Genomic DNA, 19,097 nt, shown 5'->3' on the forward strand with positions numbered 1-19,097 from the left:
AATCATCCAAAGTAGCATCATTTATGTAAGCAATGTATACATTCGATAAATATCATACAAAGTATACATTGACTATATAACAACTCAAGTTCTTCACCCAATAATATCAAAACAATTCCCACAATTGGAATGCTAGAATACTATGTGATGATGCAAAAGATTACTAGTGCTTATGTGAATCAGATGGTAGATGATTTCATCTTCATCAAACACAACTCACTTGACTATCAAAAGCAGAAGAAAAGAAACAAATATCAAACCTGATCAATAACCAATTCATTGAAGTTAAAATAATCTTTTAGAAAGATTATAAGAAAATAAATATAGGGAAGTGTATTTTGGGGGGGTCTTCAAATATGCAAACCATGTTTAGGATTTGGATTATATCATTTTCAACCTTTGAACATTTCTTACAAAAATCATTACTTTTCTTGCAATAAAATTTGATTTTTTTTTTTAATAAAAAAATCTTCTTTCTTACTTTCTTACAATACATTTTTTAGAAATTAGAGTGGAAAATTGTCTCTAGAATATTGACAAAAGCAAAGATAAAGATAACTCCACCTAAATCCAAAAATTTTGGAGAGGAAAACCATCTAAAATAAAAATACCCATCTTTTAGTCTTTTATCAGCTAAAATGTATTAAAGTTCCTGAGCTTCCATTCTTGAGACAGAGTACTGAAGACTTTTCAGAGGACATAGCAAGCGCCCTCAATTATGAATGACTTCTGAAAGTGACATGTTGAGCAGGTAATGAGAGATAAAGAGTATAGAGAGAGAATAAGAAAATAAACCTAGGACCAATCCTCTCCAAAAGGAAGGGGGGACTCTATAAAGCACAAGAAGGAAGCCTAAGCATTAAGAATAAAGAAGGGAAAGCAAAGAAATGAAAAGATAAGAATAGACAATTTATGATATCTGAATCAATTCCATTTCATCAACCAAAAACATCACCAGAGGGGGATAGAGAGACTCAAAAAAAAAAAAGGGAAGGGAATCCATTTGGCCATTGATGAATCTCTTTAGCATCTGAATTTTCTAGAATTATATCAAAAAGTAGCATCATTTATTACTTGAGATGATACTAAACAATGAAGGAAACATGAACATAACAGTTAACAGGACACCAGCTATTAGAGAAGATTCCCGATCAGTATTAATTACCCATTAGAGTAGAAGGAAAAATTACATAGGAAATCAGCAATTAGAGAAGAAGGAAATCAGCATAGGTTTCAATTCACAACACCATACAGCCATTGAAAAATTACATATCAAGATTCTCAGCCATTAACAGATATCAATCCACTATCAAGACATTTGGGCGAAGGAATTAACTGTATCTGATTCTCTGTGAAGAAGCCGACGAACTAGGCAAAGGAGTGAACCGAGCACTCTGTGCAAAAAAAAAAAAAATCTCTTAACGGAGCTCTGTGTCCCAAAAAATCAGGGTAAGACCATCCTCTATATATATATATATATATATTTCTGAATCGTAGTTTAGGGTTTCACAGGGCACAGCAAAAACCCCCCAGCGATTAGAGAAAAGAAGAAAGGGAAGAGGTTCAGAAGAGAAGAAGAAGAAACCATTACCTCTCTGTATAAGCTATTTGAGGATAACGAACAAATTCCTCCTCAAATCGCTGAAGGCCGAAGATTCTGAACCCCAAAATCTATCGATGCCTTACTGGAATTTGGAATCAGTTACGGTAGTCGAAAAAGCCCCAAAATAGGTCCGAAAACCTGCTCTGTGATTACAGTAGATGAAGAAGAAGGAGAAGCAGTGTAATAGAAGGAAAAAGAAGAAGAAGAAGAAGAAGAAGAAGAAGAAGGAGAAGGAGAAGAGGCGAAGTTCTTACCTGCAGTTGAGTATCGTTCTCTTCTCTCCTCTCTCCCTATGCGCGAACTCCACTGGACATAATGAACTATGGGGAACGATAGTTCCAATTTCTATAAACTTGAAACGAAACACCCCCGACGGAACGGCCCCTGCGTGTTTCGTCAAATCCCTTTTCTCCTTTCAGTTTTGAAAACACTGAAACGAAACAAGCACACACCAACATAATTTTCCGTTACAGAACGAAGCCGTTTTTTAAAGAACGATACCAAACGCGCTCTTCATTACAATTTTATATACCCTTTTCTCACGGAGTCACGATTCATGAGTCATTACTCGGTCAGGTTTTATGTTGGACCTAAATTGATCCCCTCCCATTTAAGGCCCAACATTATTGTGCGATTCCTACGTGTGTACCGAGATCTATAGGAGTACATGAAAAACATTCATAGGGACACCATTTTCTCTTTCATACAAGTAAATTGGTCAGTATGAGGTTATCTAGATTACTTATATTGCACTGAATGACAATTGGAGTTTAAATGAGATTATTTCCATTTGCAATCAAGAGGAAAAAAAAATTGAAACAAAGTAGGTTTAAGAGTGCAAATGCAACATTCTACAAGGGATCTTCTGGTGGATCAAGTAGAAAGAACAATTTTTTTGCAAGAAATGAAACTTCAAGCCATATGACAAGACTATGGGCTTTCAAGAGCTTGAGACATCTCATAATGCTCAGGATAAAGAGAAAACAAACAGTGTAGAGTGTTACTGGTGCCACAAGAAATGACATGTGAAGAGGTACTATTTCATTTTCAATAAATGGTTAAAAAAGAAAAGGCATTACGGGATTGATAAACAGGAGGATGCCACAAAAGGGTGAGGTGGACTAATCGTCAGCAGTTGGGAGCGACTAGAAATAAATATCATTAAAGTAGCTACGATTTCTTTAAATTCGAACATTTTATATTGAGTTGTTTGAAATGCTTGGTTAGTGGGAGCTTTGCTTCTTGTTGACTATTAATTTATGTTTGAAAGTTTAGCCCGTATGTTTTGGGGCACATTTTGATGTATTATGATAGTTTAAGCGTTTATAATATGCACAGTTATTCCATTTATTAATTTCTTTATTGTTTCATTTAAGCGTGTTTTATAATCAGTAATTGCCTCAGTTATAGGCAATATTTTCCACAGTTTATAGGCGAAAAGTCACATTTAGATATTAACCCCAGATCAAAGATGATTTGCCACAGCAAAAGTTAATATCACAATTAAGGACATACATGGAATGACAATAATGTTATTTGAGGATATTTCACATTTTCATGTTAGTATTCCACATAGATTTGTGTTGAGAAATTTACTCATGTTTGTAATGACAAAAAGTGGTATACCGTATATTGAGTTGTATCTTCTGCTGTTTTTCGATGTGTGTGATTTTTCAACCGAATCATAGCTAGAGTAGTTAATATAATGAGATTTCATGACCACACCAATTTAAAGACATCCTTATAATTAATGTAGCAAAAGTAGGAGATTGATGGATTTATGAACTTAATTATTTATTCATGTTGATTAAATGAGTGAGAGTCAAGTTGTATGAACCGGTTCAGTCCACTCACAAATTTGGAGATATGCTAACCCAACCTATTATGGTTTTGGGTTTTGGGTGCAAGATAGTGTTATAAAATACTGAGTTTTGGGTCCCTACAGGCCTGTGCAATTTATAGGGCAATCTCAACGCAATGAATTACATGAATGCATGAGTTATAAAGAGATAATCGACATCACATGACCTATGCAGCCATGGATGAGAACAACATTATGAATATATTCAATCTAGTTATTAATGAGAAATTGTTTTATTAGCTGGATACATGCAAAAGCTAAAGCCCGACCCTAATATGACTTCAAATAGAGCTATTTGGAGGGTGAAGATACATGTAGTCGATTGCTTTTTTTGTGAAATGTCCTGGTGGAGTTGAATCATTTCTTTCCTTTTTCTCTCTTTTTCTTTTTCCCAGTTCTTGGATCCAAGTAATCAACCCCATTTAGTTAGGGAAAAGATGAGTTGATGTTATTGTTGTTGTTGGTTTTATTTGCTAGATGCCAATTATCCAGTAACAGTCGAATTTCAACATACATATTTTGATTTAAATTGGAATAAAAAAGCACATTTTTGTTTAGTTTCAAAAAGTTTATACATGCCATCACTTGCAAGGATTCTACGCCAAATTATTAGTAAGCTGGTCAACAAACACCATTGCACATCTATGGCCAACCTTTTCTTGCTGTTGATCTACAACCACTCCCTCTTGTGGTCGAGTTGATTTATTGTGGGCACCCCTATTGAGTTTTGGTTTGAATGTTGGGGTGTTCGTTAGCCCTTACAAGTTTTAGAGTTGGGGCAAAGCAACCTTACGCGTTGTGGCACATTTGACATTGTATAAGCTTCATCAGAAGGGCTTTACTACCCCTACCATAATATAAGGTTTCCTAGAAATGATTAGTCACAACAACTATCCTTTCATTGTAGGCAATAAGCTTAAGCCCCTCTCGATATAAATTCAAGTAAGGCTTGACAGAGGGAGCCTCCCTATTGGTCTTTCAATGTTCGTGCATCCAACAAGAAGTTTGACGAAAGTGGAAACAAGTATCTGCAAAAGAGCATATGGGAGATGGGGGACTTCATCTCGCAGCCAACATTCCTTGTGATAGTATGGCCTTGAATATCTTTTGACATACATTAAGTTTAGGACGAGTTTTCCTCAAGCCACAGTGAAGAGGAATCCTTTGACCACGAGGCTTCAAATGCCTAGGACGGTGTATTTTGGAAAACATAATTTTTTTTGTTGAGGTAAGAAAACCAGGATGGTGTGATGAACCTTCTCGTGCAGTGAAGGTTCATTTTACATAAAGCTAGAACTGAAAATTATTTAGAATTAAATGGTAAGAAAGCAATAGATAATCCAAACAGAAAAAAAATAGAACTAACACCAAATAGTAGATTTAGAATCAATGGAAATTCTAATCGAATCTACCTCTTTACTCCAAAAAAAAAAAAAATCTAACCAAATGCTCCCTTAGAAGAAGGGTAAAAATTTCAAAATATTAATGAAGTAATTATAACATTATCTTTCATTATGGAAAGTCATATCAACCAAATATCAGTTACTATGAACTAGCCTAGACCAAATGGTTCTCTCTGGTTCAAACAGTTACAATATCCGAGCAATTTCCTAGGCCTGTAAACCTTCTTGATTCAATAAGCAGATTGGCCCACAATCATGTTCATGGAATGCCTGACCGGACCAGAAAATTTTCTGATTGACCCTAAGAAAATATTACAGTCACACTGATTATGTTAGGTATGCTGAAAATAATTTATCTTAATTTTAGTTTCTTCTATTTTCATAAAAAAAAAAAAAAAAAAAAAAAACTGATCCAGACACAGTGGTCCAACCATCCCGGACCAATATTGCAGCATTTTGGTCTAATAAGCAAGACCAACAAAAAATAATGTTCTACAAAACTTCCAATCAGACAGCAACCTAGTCCAGAAACTTGTCCATATCAATCAATTTTTTTCTTCTTCTTTTCAGCATTAAAATATAATTAAATAGTTCATAGTTCTTGTCCCAGGTTTCAGAAAATAAAGAAAAAATGAATTTTGTGTCAATCATGTTAATGCAATTAATATCTTTACCCAGTGTACTCTTTAGAGGAGATTTAATTAGGGAGCCACCAGAAAAACCAGAACAGAACCCAAAAACAAAAGAAAAGAAAAGAAAAAGAAAGGGATGAGTTGGAAGCAAGCACTTCCATTCATTGCATGTATATAATGGCTAATAGTGATATAAACCATATAGGTTATGGTAAATTATATCATAAAAAACCATAGATCATGTAATAAAGATGATTAAAAAATAAATAAAAAAAAAAAGGAGAAGAAGAAGAAGAAGATACACAAAAGCCTAAAATTAAATAAATAAATAAGTTCAATATATACCAAATTCAAGGGTGCAAGTAAAGCTAGAGAAGATAATGCACTTTCCTGGATTAACTGCTAGGATCAAATATGTAATGGCTTGGGCTGATAACAAATTCATTCAAATTTGGGAAGATGGCTTTGCCTTACATGGGGGTGGGTGATGCTGATCTAGAAAAAACCCTTACAACCTCTCTCAGAATATACATAAGCCACACAGAAAGCTGCAGAAACCCATTTCCTCACTTCTGAGCAAACAAAGGTCATGAATAACATTTACTTTTTGATTACCCACCATGATGAACCACCACAAGCTTCTTAGAGATTAAAATTCAGTATATATCCTCCAGATAACAAAGGTATAACTTCGTAAAGCCCAGATGTTCCCTGCATCAAAGAAGCTTCAAATTGTGGTAGTTCCTTCTGCTATTGATGATAACTATAATAGTGATACCCCAAAAATGACAATGCTTCAGAATAAGAAAATTTTGTGCTTTTCTCCGACGGTATCAAGGCAGCAGAAATTGCTTCACAACCATCACGTGCTGTTCATCCCATGAAGCAGCGCTTCAGACTGGCCGTTGTCCACTATAGTTTTTCCTGGTTTTAGCCTTTTGAAGACGTGCTTTGCGGACAGCTTGTTGAATTTGCCGCTCATGCTCTTTGAGCATTTCCTCAATATTTCCCCCGGGGGGAAGCAATGGTCCAGAGTAATGGATCCTGTTTTTCTTGGGGGCATAACCCTAGTACCAAATGAAGGCAAGATTAAGTACAGAATTCTAGCGGTAGGAAGATTCAAAAACAAATTTAAATCAATATCAGCATTAGAGATTAATTAATCTCTGGTTCTAACTGGTGACCATCCAATTTCTTTTTTTTTATTGAGAAACTAGAGTATGTTTGAACGAAACAATATACGACAAAGCACATTATCGCTGTGCTCATCTAGCATGGTTCAAACTTTGACTGCTGGATAGTAGATTGTGATCATGGATGTGATTTACAAAATGTGACTTAACCTGCAAATGAACTCAAGTGATTCATGAAATTAATCACTTACCATTGTAGATTCCCTGCCAGACACCTTTTCTCCTTTCCTGTGAGAAGAGGTAGGCCTATCCAACAATTGATGGGTCCACTCTGACTTTTCGGAGGGCTCAGCATCATCTAGTTCATTGTATCTGGAATTCAATCGCTCTTCTGGCCAGTGGGCATGTGTGCTCCTCTCTCTTTGAGAATCAAAACGTGAACTGTTCCTTGCAGCAACAGAACCTGAAAACTTGGACAACTGAGCTGCCTGAGGCATATAAGATCTCTGTGCCCTCAACTCTGCACCCTTCTGTGAAGATCCATACACATTAGCGTGATTCAATTGACCAGAATGCGAGAAACCATTCCGTACTCTGGGAGGCTCAATTGGGGAGCGAGAAACACCATCCTCGTTGGGATTGTATTTCTCACTACTGCTTTTAGGGTTCGACTGTCCCTGCCATTTCTGAATTAGTCATAAACGTAAGAAAGAACCGTAAGATAGGATACAACTACAACCTGATGAGCCATAAAAATTCAAGAAATACCTGCATTGATGCTTGTAGTTCAGCATTGGCATCTGGTGCTGGTGCCACCTTGGCTTCTTTTGAACCCCTCCTCATAGATTCATGTCCTTTTGCAGCTGCTCTTTGCCTGATAATAAATTGGACAATTCATGGGTAATAAGGCTCCTATTCATACGGTCATATATATATTACACTTGTTTTTCCTCTTGCTGATAATTATGTGAAAAAAAAAAAAAAAAAAAAGTAGATTCTAAAGCAAAGTATACTTCTTTCAGTTGAAGTAGCATCTCCAAAATCAAACACATCCACGGATATAAGTAGTAAAATATTATGCTTATGAGCTTCTATAAATTCAGAGTACCATACAATCTAAGTCTGAATCCTAACTATTAAATTGGCAGTAAAAACTAAAACATCTGAGATTAGAAATATGCTTATATTGAAGAAAGTGATGAAATCGTAAGGTCGACTATTGTATTATCTATGAACGTGATAAGAGGACAGAGGGCATAACAATGATTACTACTGCGACAAGGCCATCGGGTTGCATGTCACCAAGATAGCAAGTTGGTGACCTGAACACACAACACAATATGAACATTAGTATTGTGATGGAGAGCCAGATGTTAGGGAAAGAATCTAATGTTGCCTCCAATATATCCAGTATAATGATCTTAGGATCCACTACAAAATGGAACAACAAAATTTAAAGTAATATTTATATGAAAAGCATTGAACTAGTCCCCATGCAGGAGTCAACTCCAAATAACAAGCTGATTTGGTAGACCATACATGGTCTGATGGAGAATATGCACCTCGCCAAAAGAGCCAGATTTTTAGTTGTCAAAGAATCTATCTTTTGTTTGGTGGATGAGGTCTGTGAATGGCCTGGGTGAACTAGTTGGCAAAGCTGGGGTGACCAGATGGATAGTTCAAAATCTCGGCGAAATTTCGCCTTTTTTGCTAAATTCAGCAAGGCCGAAATGAAATGGTAGGCGAAACACCAAAGCAGCAAGGTTTCACCCTTGTTTTATGCTTAAACGACACAAACCACTTAAATACCTTAGTTCGTGGGTCCTGGTCAAAATTTCAACCAGAACCTCACAGTTTCAGTGGTTCCGCCTGGGAGGAGAAAACCCCTATTTTCTTGGATTTGGGCCACATCACCTAATCAAACTCCTAAATTTGCTGCTGGGGGTTGCCAAATCACTCCAAAGACATTGATTTTGTCGCATATTGATGAAGATTTGGCCACATTCAATAGATCTAGATAAGAATATTTTCCCCAAAAATGATTTTTTTTTTTTTGCAAAAAATATTATAAATACCTATTGGTTGGTGATGAAATCTTATATTTCAGACACCGAAGCCTGATCTATAGCCTCACGGTGTCAGAATTTTCTTGTGTAATATATATAATTATTTTTTTAGACTAAAAAATGGATTTTCTGACAACAAAAAATGCGAAAATATTAGGGTTAATATCAACTGGATGGTGGTCAATTTTATATATGTTAGACACCATTAGTCGATCTACGGCCTCACAGAGTCAAAACTTTTTTCTGCTCGTAAATTATTATTTTTAATTTTCAAAATAAAAAATAATAAAAAAAATAGAAATAAAATTATTCTGTGTTGATTTGAAGAATAAAGAAAAAATATGAAAGTAATTTCAGCGTGTTTTGAAGTGTACATATGAGACTTATTATGTTGTACCAGATTTGCTTGTGTTGTATTAGGCCAATATTTATTTGCAAATATATATATATATATAAGAGAAATTAATTAAGAGAAAAACATAAGGGTTAAGGGTAAAAATAATAAGTAGCTACAAAATTGTTTTAGTGGTCTCAATTGATGTGCCTCAGTAAATAATGGCTTGTTTTCTTCATGCAACAGTATGGTCGTGAGACATAGTATAGCTAGCCAGAAGATGGTGGTAGTAGAGACATAGTATGGCTGCATAGAGAACCAGTCGATGGTGACAAGAGAAAACAAAGTGTAATTATTGTGAGTAGAAGATCATGGGAGTTGGCGTCACAAGACTGAACCAACATTTAGCTGGGATGCCTCGGATTGCTAAAGATGTGGCCACATGCCCTATGGTTCTTGTGTACGTTTCTAGCGCAATTGCTGAACACATGAGGGGAGAGAATCAGTGGAAGGCAGAATAGGAGAAGGCGAGGGTGGTATTTGAGGAGGTTGTTCTAGCCGCCCAGCAGGACAGGAGGTTGATGATAATGATAGTGATGATTATGACCAATGTATGTGCATGATGTGTGTAAAGATTTGAGAACCAGAATTAAAGAAGAAGAAATAAGAGAGAGAGAAAGAGATTGGTGTAACTTGGGAGTCACAACCATGTGGTTGGGGCTTCCCCTTTCATTCAATATATAGACTACCTATTACATAGTCATAACCCAAATAGGAAAGTAGAATGCATAATCAAAATAGGAAATTATAGGAAAGTAGAATGCATAATCAAAATAGGAAACTAACTCTAACTTAGCTAACAACTATCCTAAACCCAATAGGACACTAATAAAGATATCAAATATAATCCCACGGTATGGAGGTCTATGGTCACCCATAGTCCTCCAACCAATACATGCTCTCATATACTCTAACACTCCCCCTCAAGTTGGAGTTTACACATAGCAACAGAAAGCTCCAACTTGGATCAACAAGAACTCCAACGAGCATAGAAAGAACTCTAATCAACCATCATAAAGCCATCAGCAACTCTAAAAGCAACGAAAGTTCTTCCCAAAGAAGGCACTCCAATACCAACGAAAGACCTTCCAAAAGAAGGTAGTCCAATAGCAACGAACAACAACAATACCAAAAGCTCTTCCCAAAGAAGGTACTCCAACAGAAAGTGAGGCTCCCAAAAGCTACAATAAAAGCACTCACGAGCCTTAAACAGAGATCTCCCCAAATAGACATCTCACAGAAAATTCCACAGATAAACTAATAGCATCATGTCGCTGGGGACTAAACAACATTAAGTTGTTGAATATACTAAACAACATCAGGTTGCTGAATATACCATCTTCAAAGATAAAATAGTCGCTGAGGACACACACGAGCATAAATGTCTTCAAACGAACTAATCTTGAGCAGACAATCAATCAAATCAAGTAGATAATTTGAATCTCCCCATCACGTGTAGCAATACGCAAGGAAAAATATTTTCCAACAACCATTATCACAAAGAATCCCGTCACCATAATAAAAATATTTCCAATCTCCACCTGATAGTAGCAAATATATGCTCAATGACAATTCTATAATTACTTCATATAATCCTCAATTGATGCAGATCCCCGAGTCAAAATACTCAATTGGGTTCGGTATGGATCCACTTCAAATAATAGAACTCAATTAATCCAAAGTTGACGGTAATTTGGTAATTAGTCCATCAATCCCGAGTTTAAAACCCATCACTGACCACAACTATGCACTCCGATACAAACTACCAATTACAAAGAAACAATGGCAAATTGGTAATAATCTGAAATTAAGGCCCTTTAAGAAGAACACACAGAACTAGTTGCAGAACTGTAATTACCATGAACAATTTAAGATTCCCTTTGACAAACAAGACGTGGGTAAGTGAAGGGTAATTCAGGAACTAGAAATAAAAATAGGACAAAAGAGGATAATGGTTGTAATTAAAAAATATAAGATGAAGGGTATAATGGAAACATAAATAACACTAAAGAGGAAGAAGTACTTAAGAGGTGGTAACGTGTGAGTTGAGAGTTGACACTAACTTCTATTCAGTCAGACACTCAGCAATACATCCACAGCAAGGATTGCGGAAGCAGCTGTGCAGAAAACTCAGAAATTACGCACGAAGATACCAAGGAACCAGCGATAACTCAGGCATGGGGGAGCAACGTCAACACAACCACAACATTGACATGCCATCAGAAAACCAGAACACAAAATAGAACCCAAAAGAAGAAGGGAGAAGAATCGTGAAGAGATCATCTTCTTCAACCTCTTGACAAGAAATTCCAGCGGAGGTCCAGGAGAGAAGCCCTTGCAATGAGTTTAAACGACCTTGGACTTCCAAGAGGAAGAGTCGCTTAGGCCTATGGAACTGATCCAGCAGCACCCAACTTCCAGAACTAAACACAGGTCAAGCTACAGGGTTCAGGTATTGAAACCAATGGTAGTTGCAGGTGTTTTGAGGCCGAAGATTCAAGGGATTAGATTGCCCAGGGAGAAGGTTCCTTCGACCCTAATCACAGGGAGAACAGAGAGGAGAGAGAGATACAACGAAAGCCAAGAGAGGGACTGCTGTACCGCCTGAAACAGAGAAGAGCAATAAAATCCAACGACAAATCAACACAGAGAACCAAAAGAGCAGCCTTTCAATCTCCTTTGTAACAACATCAACCAACAGCCATAGCTATCAACAATGACATCAACACGTGACATCAACACGTCTTTGCCTCTGTAAAACCAGAAAGGGCAGAGGATTCCTCTTGGCGGAAGGGAAATCAGGTCAAGACATCAACAATAGTATCAACTGACATCAACAACAGCAGATAAGATTTGCATATTTAATATTCTTCGAAAACCCATATGAAACCCTAGTTCTTCTTCAATGAACTAGGGTTTCCTTCTTCAAACTGGAAACCCAAATGGACTCTCAAAATAGCAAATCAATGAGACAATCAGGTACTAGGAACCTGCTCTAATACCATGTAAAGTTTGAGAACCAGAATTAAAGAAGAAGAAATAAGAGAAAGACAAAGAGATTGGTGTAACTTGGGGGTCACAACCATGTGGTTGGCAATATATAGACTACCTATTACATAGTCATAAGCCAAATAGGAAACTACAATACATAATCAAAATAGGAAACTAACTCTAACTTAGCTAACAACTATCCTAAACCGATAGCCCTCCAACAGATACATGCTCTCATATACTCTAACAATGTGTAAACAAGGGCAGAGGCTAGTGATTTTCCGCAGGCACAAGCGCAAAGCAGATCCATTTTTCATGAGTAGGATAGCCAGAAACTCTAGCGGAGGAGCTGGTCCGTCTAGAGCAGGTGGTAGTGGTAGTGGATTTGCACAGCCACAACCACAACCACAGGGGAGGAGGCAGGTTGGGTTGCCCTTCAAGAGATCACAGAGTATAAGGGCAGCTCCACATCCAATACCACCACGACAAGAGACCCCGAACTAGAGCAAGATCCTGGCATCTATAGGAAAAAATGCTACAAGTAGCGTAAATTGAAGCACATGTAATGTGAAGGGAAAGTTGGGATACTGTGTTTAAGTGGTTGTTATTCCACAACATCCTAGCACATGCCACTATGAGGCCCTACTATCAGACGATGCTAGATGAGGTGGTTGAGGCTGGCCCAGGGGTCTAGGGGCCCACCACATACGAGGTGATGAATATGTATTCTCCCCCACAGAAATAAGACCTTCAGAAGTATATAGATGACTTGAAGGGGATATGGGAGAATATGAGGTGAAGATCATGATTGATGGTTGGATTCAACCCACAAGAAAGTCCATCATTAACTTTATGGTTTATTGTGACAAGCGGACAATATTCCTAAGAATCTATGGATGCATCCAAGGACAATAAGGATGCAAAATACAATTAAAAGTTGCTGAAAGAGGTGGCCTAGGAGGGGGGAGCGGAGAACATTTTCCAAGTTGTGATGGATAATGGAAGCAACTTCAAGGATGGTGAGAAGTTGATGAATAATAGTAGGTACCAGCTCCTTTGGACCCTTTGCGCAGCCCATTGCATTAACCTCATGCTTAAGGACATGGTGAAGATAAATTTGGTGCAGAGTGTGGTTGAGAAAGCGACATAGGTGAACAGTTTGTCTACAACTATGGGTTTGCACTGAATCTTTCAAGGGAGAAGTGTGGTGGGGACTTGGTCAAGCCTAGTGTCACTAAATTCGCCACAAACTTTATTGCACTAAAGAGATTTGAGGTGAAGAAGCTTGGATTCAGATCTATGCTTGCATATAAGGAGTGATTTGAGTGGAGGGAGTCAAGTTCCCTTGGTATAGGGCAGCACAGCTAACCATTTCATTTGAGGAATTTTGGCAACACCTAAATAAGGTGGAGAAAGTTTTGTACTGAGTGATCAAGGTCTCGAGGATGGTGGGGCTCTGCTTTCAAGCCCACCATGCCACACTCATATATTACTGTGGAAATGATGAAGGATAACGTGTACAATTCGATGTCATATGGTAGCAAGACCTTCCTCAAAATTACCAAGGATTATTGGGAGCTTCAACTAGTCCACCCACTGCGTAAGGCTGGTGAGTTTTTTCTTTAATATACCTAATTCACATTGCATATTATACATTTTTTGGATGACTACATAAATTCATTACCAAGCAAAGAATAATATATAAGGGGGGAGAAAAAAAGGGGGGGCATAGGCAAGGCTAGCCAAACAAAACGAAACAAACAAAAATTACAACCAAGAGAGCACCATCACAAGCTTAAAAACCATGGGATCTACAATCAAAAGGCACCCTACTCGACCTAGACCAAGGGAAGGGAAAATGCAATAGCGAGAGGGGGGGGGCAGCTAACAGGGGAGATTGGGTTAAGAATGGGGGATGGTGTCAATGTGGAGGTTCTAGGAGGCTATGATATGCCTATTCCTAATGGACCTGGAGATGGGTCAGTGGTGGAGAGAGTGGATTTTGGAGGTAACATTAAAGTAGATTGCTTCCCAAATCTTGTCCAAGGATGGGGAGTTGAAAGACCATCTACGGATGTTTCTCTCCATCCAGATATGGTTTATGGGAGCAGAGAACGCAAGCTTTCCAATGGTGTTCGCAGATGTAGGATCCCAAAAAAGTCATGTCAATCCAAATCTTTCTCTGTCAAAGGGGAGGATAGGTCTAGCGGAGGGCCAACATTTAGAGAACCAATTTCCAAACGGAGGAGGAGGAGGAGAAGGGGCAAGAGAATAAGAGATGAGAGATGTCCTCAGAGTCATGGGGGCAAAGGCAATAGGATGGGGAACAGGGATATGGCGGCGGATGAGGAAGGATTGAGTAGGGAGACAATTAGAGAGGCATCTTCAGAGAGTTAAGCTATGATGGGGGATGTGACCTTTGAACCAGACAAGGTTATGCCAAGGAACCACAGGACCCGAGGACTTGACAATTGCATATTATACTTTAAAAATATCTACCTGTGAATTTTCAGCATACTATCCAAACCCCAAGTATTACTATAGCCATAGACTTGGAATGAATTCAGAACTTATAGAACCAGTGAAGCAAGTGGCTGGCAAGTTGGAGCCAAGCACACGTCACCACTAACTTGTGGAGATGATGGCAACGACAATGATGGTGATGGTGGTGATGGTGATAGGGGTGGGGTGGTGATGCATACAATGGACTTCGAGAGCAGTACGACCAACTAAAGGAGCAAGAGGCATCCCTAAAGCCGATTTGATTCACTAGGGAGAGACGGGAGACCGACTATATAATCTGCTATCCATTCTCCTCACATCCAGGCTACACGAGAGGATCTAGTATCCGATTCCAACTAGATGGTTGATAGCTTGTCTAGCACTATTAGTAGATTGAGTATAAGGATAGAAGATTGAGAGGCATGCCATCCTTTTCCAAAGGGAGCAGCTGGTTGGAGTTTAGTGCATATGGTCGTTTCATTGGCAGGGGGGAGCACACTTCTTCATCCATTCGCAATTTTGAGTATGTTGCCCACTCACAGTGTCACGGGGGCATACTAAATTGTCCTTTGTGGACAATTTCTTCTCCTACTTAGCTCACCAACCGTACATGTGCCAACACCATCAAGTCATAGTGATTTAGTGGCTAGTTCTTCATATTATGGTGACCTATACCCTATGATAGGTTACCTCCAATATATAGACGACGTCATTTACAGGGCAATTGAGGAGGACTAAGAGCATTTCTTCTGGCACACTACGATGTGGCATGCATTTGTCACACAATTGGAGGAAAATGCATGGCTCTATCTAATGTAGTATTATATTAGAAAGAATCAAAATAGTAGCCAGTTGACAAGGATCTATACTCAAAGGATGGTCCAGATGTAAATAATGAAGACTATGAGTAAAATAAGACAGCAACTATGGAGGAAAACAAAACAGTAACCATGAGGGGCAAAACAGTAATATTCAACCCAAAATTAGGGTCCAGAAATTAGGGTAATAAAGTGCAAGAAATATCTGATTTCAATAATTAACTTGAATCAATATACGGAAGCAAAATAGTAACAATTTGAACACAAAATAGTAACTTTTTCCAGATCTTGAGAAGGGAAGGGAAGAATCGATCAAGCCACCAAAAAGAGCCCGGATTTGAATCGATCTCCAAATTAGGGTTCTTTAATGCCTTGTCAAAATTTGATTTTGATTGCATGGCTGAATTGCTTAATACAAAAAACGTGTGACATCCAACCTTCTAGAAGGCTTGAAGAAATTTAAGGAAAACTTGGAGAACAATACTTACTTGTTGTTGGATGAAGAAGATGATGAAAGAAGAAAAAAGAAAAGGAGAAATATTGAGATGAAATAGATGTGGATGGAATGGCTATTTCAGCCTGGGCCTCTCACCCACAACTATCTCAGCTGTTGAAGAATTCTTTCTCAGAATTTTGAGAGCACAAAACTGCAATTTCATTAATAAATTCGCGTATAATGTTGTAACCCTTAACAAACTTATATAGAAGACTCAAAACAGACTCAAATACTAAAAAGGAAAGGCCTAATCCAATCCTTAACTAATTGGGAAAGCTAAACTGATTAGAAAACTGAAATAACAAATAAAATAGACTCAAAATAGGACTCTAACTAAATTAATAAATTAAATCTCGTTTTCTTACTTCCTAGCCATATTTTAGGTCCATTAAAGTGGCATATTACAAAGAAAACCTATGGGATCAAAGGCCCAACACATAATAAACCCAACCCAAGGCTTATTTTCAATAAAATTAGCCCATTTAGTGACTTATCTGCATCACTATTGGTCCATAAGTGGGCTCAATCCCGCACGTCGTAGTTCATATTAGCAAACAATAATGTAATGTTCGGAGAATTGGGACATAGGTGTCTATGTTACTTGTACTTTGGAGTTTCAACTATTTCATAACTAATTAATCAATACTATGTTTTCTTCATCAATGGTGCATAATTTACTTGTTTTACTTGTCTTTTCTATCTTTAATACTAAAAGAATGCATCAAATATGCACTATTACACAAGGCATACAATAGGTTTTGACGTATACTATCAACCAAGGGTGCAAATCCAAACCACCACATTGTGTGAACTTTCTAGCAACATGAAGGCTATTATGTTTATATAGGCTAAAATAAGGTTTCCCTAAAGTCTTGGAGCCTAATATATCCATTTTCCCACCGAAAGGGCCAACCGAAACAGTCTGCCAAAAACTACATTTTTTTTTTTTTGTGAAATTTCGCCAGTTTTGGTCCTTTTGCTAATTTCAGTCTGATCGAAATATGGCCTACTGAGACAAGATTTTGAACTGCGACCAGATTATGTGGCTACTTCCTTGGGCTTAGTGTTCCATTGTCCTTGTTTAACTATATGTTTAACAAAATCTGTCATTTATATATATCTAAATTACTTGTACATGTTGAAGTCAAGCAGATCTGAAATAAAAAGCATGCAAATGGATTTCTGAAATAAAATACATGCACACGAATGTTAGATTTAGATTAGGTGTAATACATTCTATGCATGGTCTGACATGAATATGCTGAACTGGCTGTTTCACTTTTTCCCCCTGGTCTTTAGAAACATATAGGCAATCCATTGCTTTTTCACATTTTAGTGCATTTGCAGAGAAAAGCATGTCAAGAAGAGAAGGGGAGAAAAAACAAAATTAAAATAGGCATTTGCTACATACTTTCGAGCTTCCTCATCTCGAAGCTTAGCATCAAACTCCTTGCTCGGTGGATATTTAGGCATACTTGATGGGTCACAGGGAAGAGGCTCTGTAGTAAAGAACTGATAATAAAATCATTACATTAGGGAAAATGATATATAAAAAAGCATCTTTTTAGTTACAATAAAAATATAAAAAACAATAATACAACAACAAAACTCAGCCTTATCCCAACTTAATGGGATCAGCTACATGGATCCAAACAAAACAAAATAGACAAAGTCCAAAAACAAAGAGGGGGAAGGAAGAGGTGGAAAGATGAGAGATGGACATCAAAAACAATATATGTCTGAAATATCTCAAAAACTAGGTACATTTAATTGTACAGTAGTCGGTCAGAAGACCTAGTTTTGTATCATCGAAAGTCGAAACTCCATTACAACATATGCAAATAACAAGAAATATATGAAAAAAGTTTCCATCTTATAGAACATAACTTTGACAGAGTTTGGAAACCTTTTCTCTGTAACAATTCAAATTCAGAACACAATCATTTCTCACATTCATTTAGATCGAAAACTTATGTCAACAGAGTGTTTGCCAGTTCTGCTTTTCACATTGCTTACACATGCAGTTCTCTACCTGCAAAACTCTGCCATACATGCAATGGAAACCATAGGCTGTGATCAACATTCAGACTCTGTGTTCCCAAATAAATCTTTTCTTTTTTGTTAATGACTGACATACATACAATAAATAAAGTATCAAAGGAAATGCACCTCAAGAAATTCAAAGAGGAATTACCATTGGTCAGAAACTCGAGTGATTGACATCTCATAAATAAGGCTTCTATGTAGGAAAACACTTAATGATGAATTCTCTTTTTTCATTTGAATACCGATTCCCAGTCTATCATGAATACATTTATTCTCAGACACTAAAACTACCGTAATTTGCATAGAATACGAGAATGAAGTTTACACCATTTCTAGCAGTACAATAGAAACAATGAAATTGAGTTTCAAAATACAGATTACATGCTAAAATAATTTTATCATTTCTCATCAATTCGAAGCATAACAATATTGCTGGTGATTCTTATTGCGGCTCAAGTCATCAGTTGGAGATTCTTATTGGCTCAAAATTATTTCAATGAAGATTATTACTATTTATTTGTCCGTGTCCTCAACAACAATTTTATCTTTTGAAGATGATTATATTCAGCAACAACCCAACCTATCTGGTCTACAACAATTTTACGTTGTCTGGTTTCCAGCAACCTGATTCTACTCTATTTGGTCTCTAGCAACCTGATATTGCTATTTGGTCTCCAACAATCAGATTCTGCTACTTGGTCTCCAACAACCTGATGCTGCAATTTGGTCTTTAGCAACCTGATGCTGCCACTTGGTTTATAGTAAGCCGGTAACCTATACTGCCTATTTATCAGTGAAATTTTATCTGAGACCTCAATTTATCTTCTTTGTGAAGCTTATTACCTGCCTTCCTTGAGAAGGGCTTACGATTAGCTGGTCGATGCTGCACTTTTATGTGTCTTCTTTGGGAAGATTATTACTTACTAGATGCGTTCCTTGGGAAGAGTTTTTGATATTGTTGTTGTTGCTATGATATTTAGATTGTGGTTGAGGTCATCTACCGCCTATTTTGTTCGTTGCTAATGGTTTTGCTTGGTTTATTCAACATGACATAATTTTTATCTACTCATGCTGCTAATGATTGATGTGTTTGAACTGATATTGCTGCTGGGTTGATGATGATTAATTGAAGTTCTCTCAGTGCTCACTAAC

The 19,097-nt window shown here is 37.4% G+C and overlaps 1 protein-coding gene and 1 pseudogene across 1 annotated transcript in view; both read right to left on the reverse strand.

Annotated features, from left to right (window-relative positions):
* LOC122074852 (DEAD-box ATP-dependent RNA helicase 10) overlaps positions 1-1,987 on the reverse strand; it is a gene marked incomplete in the record, with an annotated part of 34,130 nt that extends 32,143 nt beyond the window's left edge. The window contains 3 exon segments of the mRNA XM_042639825.1: positions 1,337-1,394; positions 1,592-1,746; positions 1,858-1,987.
* Positions 1,988-5,798: 3,811 nt separating this feature from the next.
* The window catches only part of LOC122074784, a 43,545-nt pseudogene continuing 30,246 nt past the window's right edge, over positions 5,799-19,097 (reverse strand).

Source organism: Macadamia integrifolia, chromosome 3, assembly GCF_013358625.1.
Source record: "Macadamia integrifolia cultivar HAES 741 chromosome 3, SCU_Mint_v3, whole genome shotgun sequence".
NCBI classification, from domain to species: Eukaryota; Viridiplantae; Streptophyta; class Magnoliopsida; order Proteales; family Proteaceae; genus Macadamia; species Macadamia integrifolia.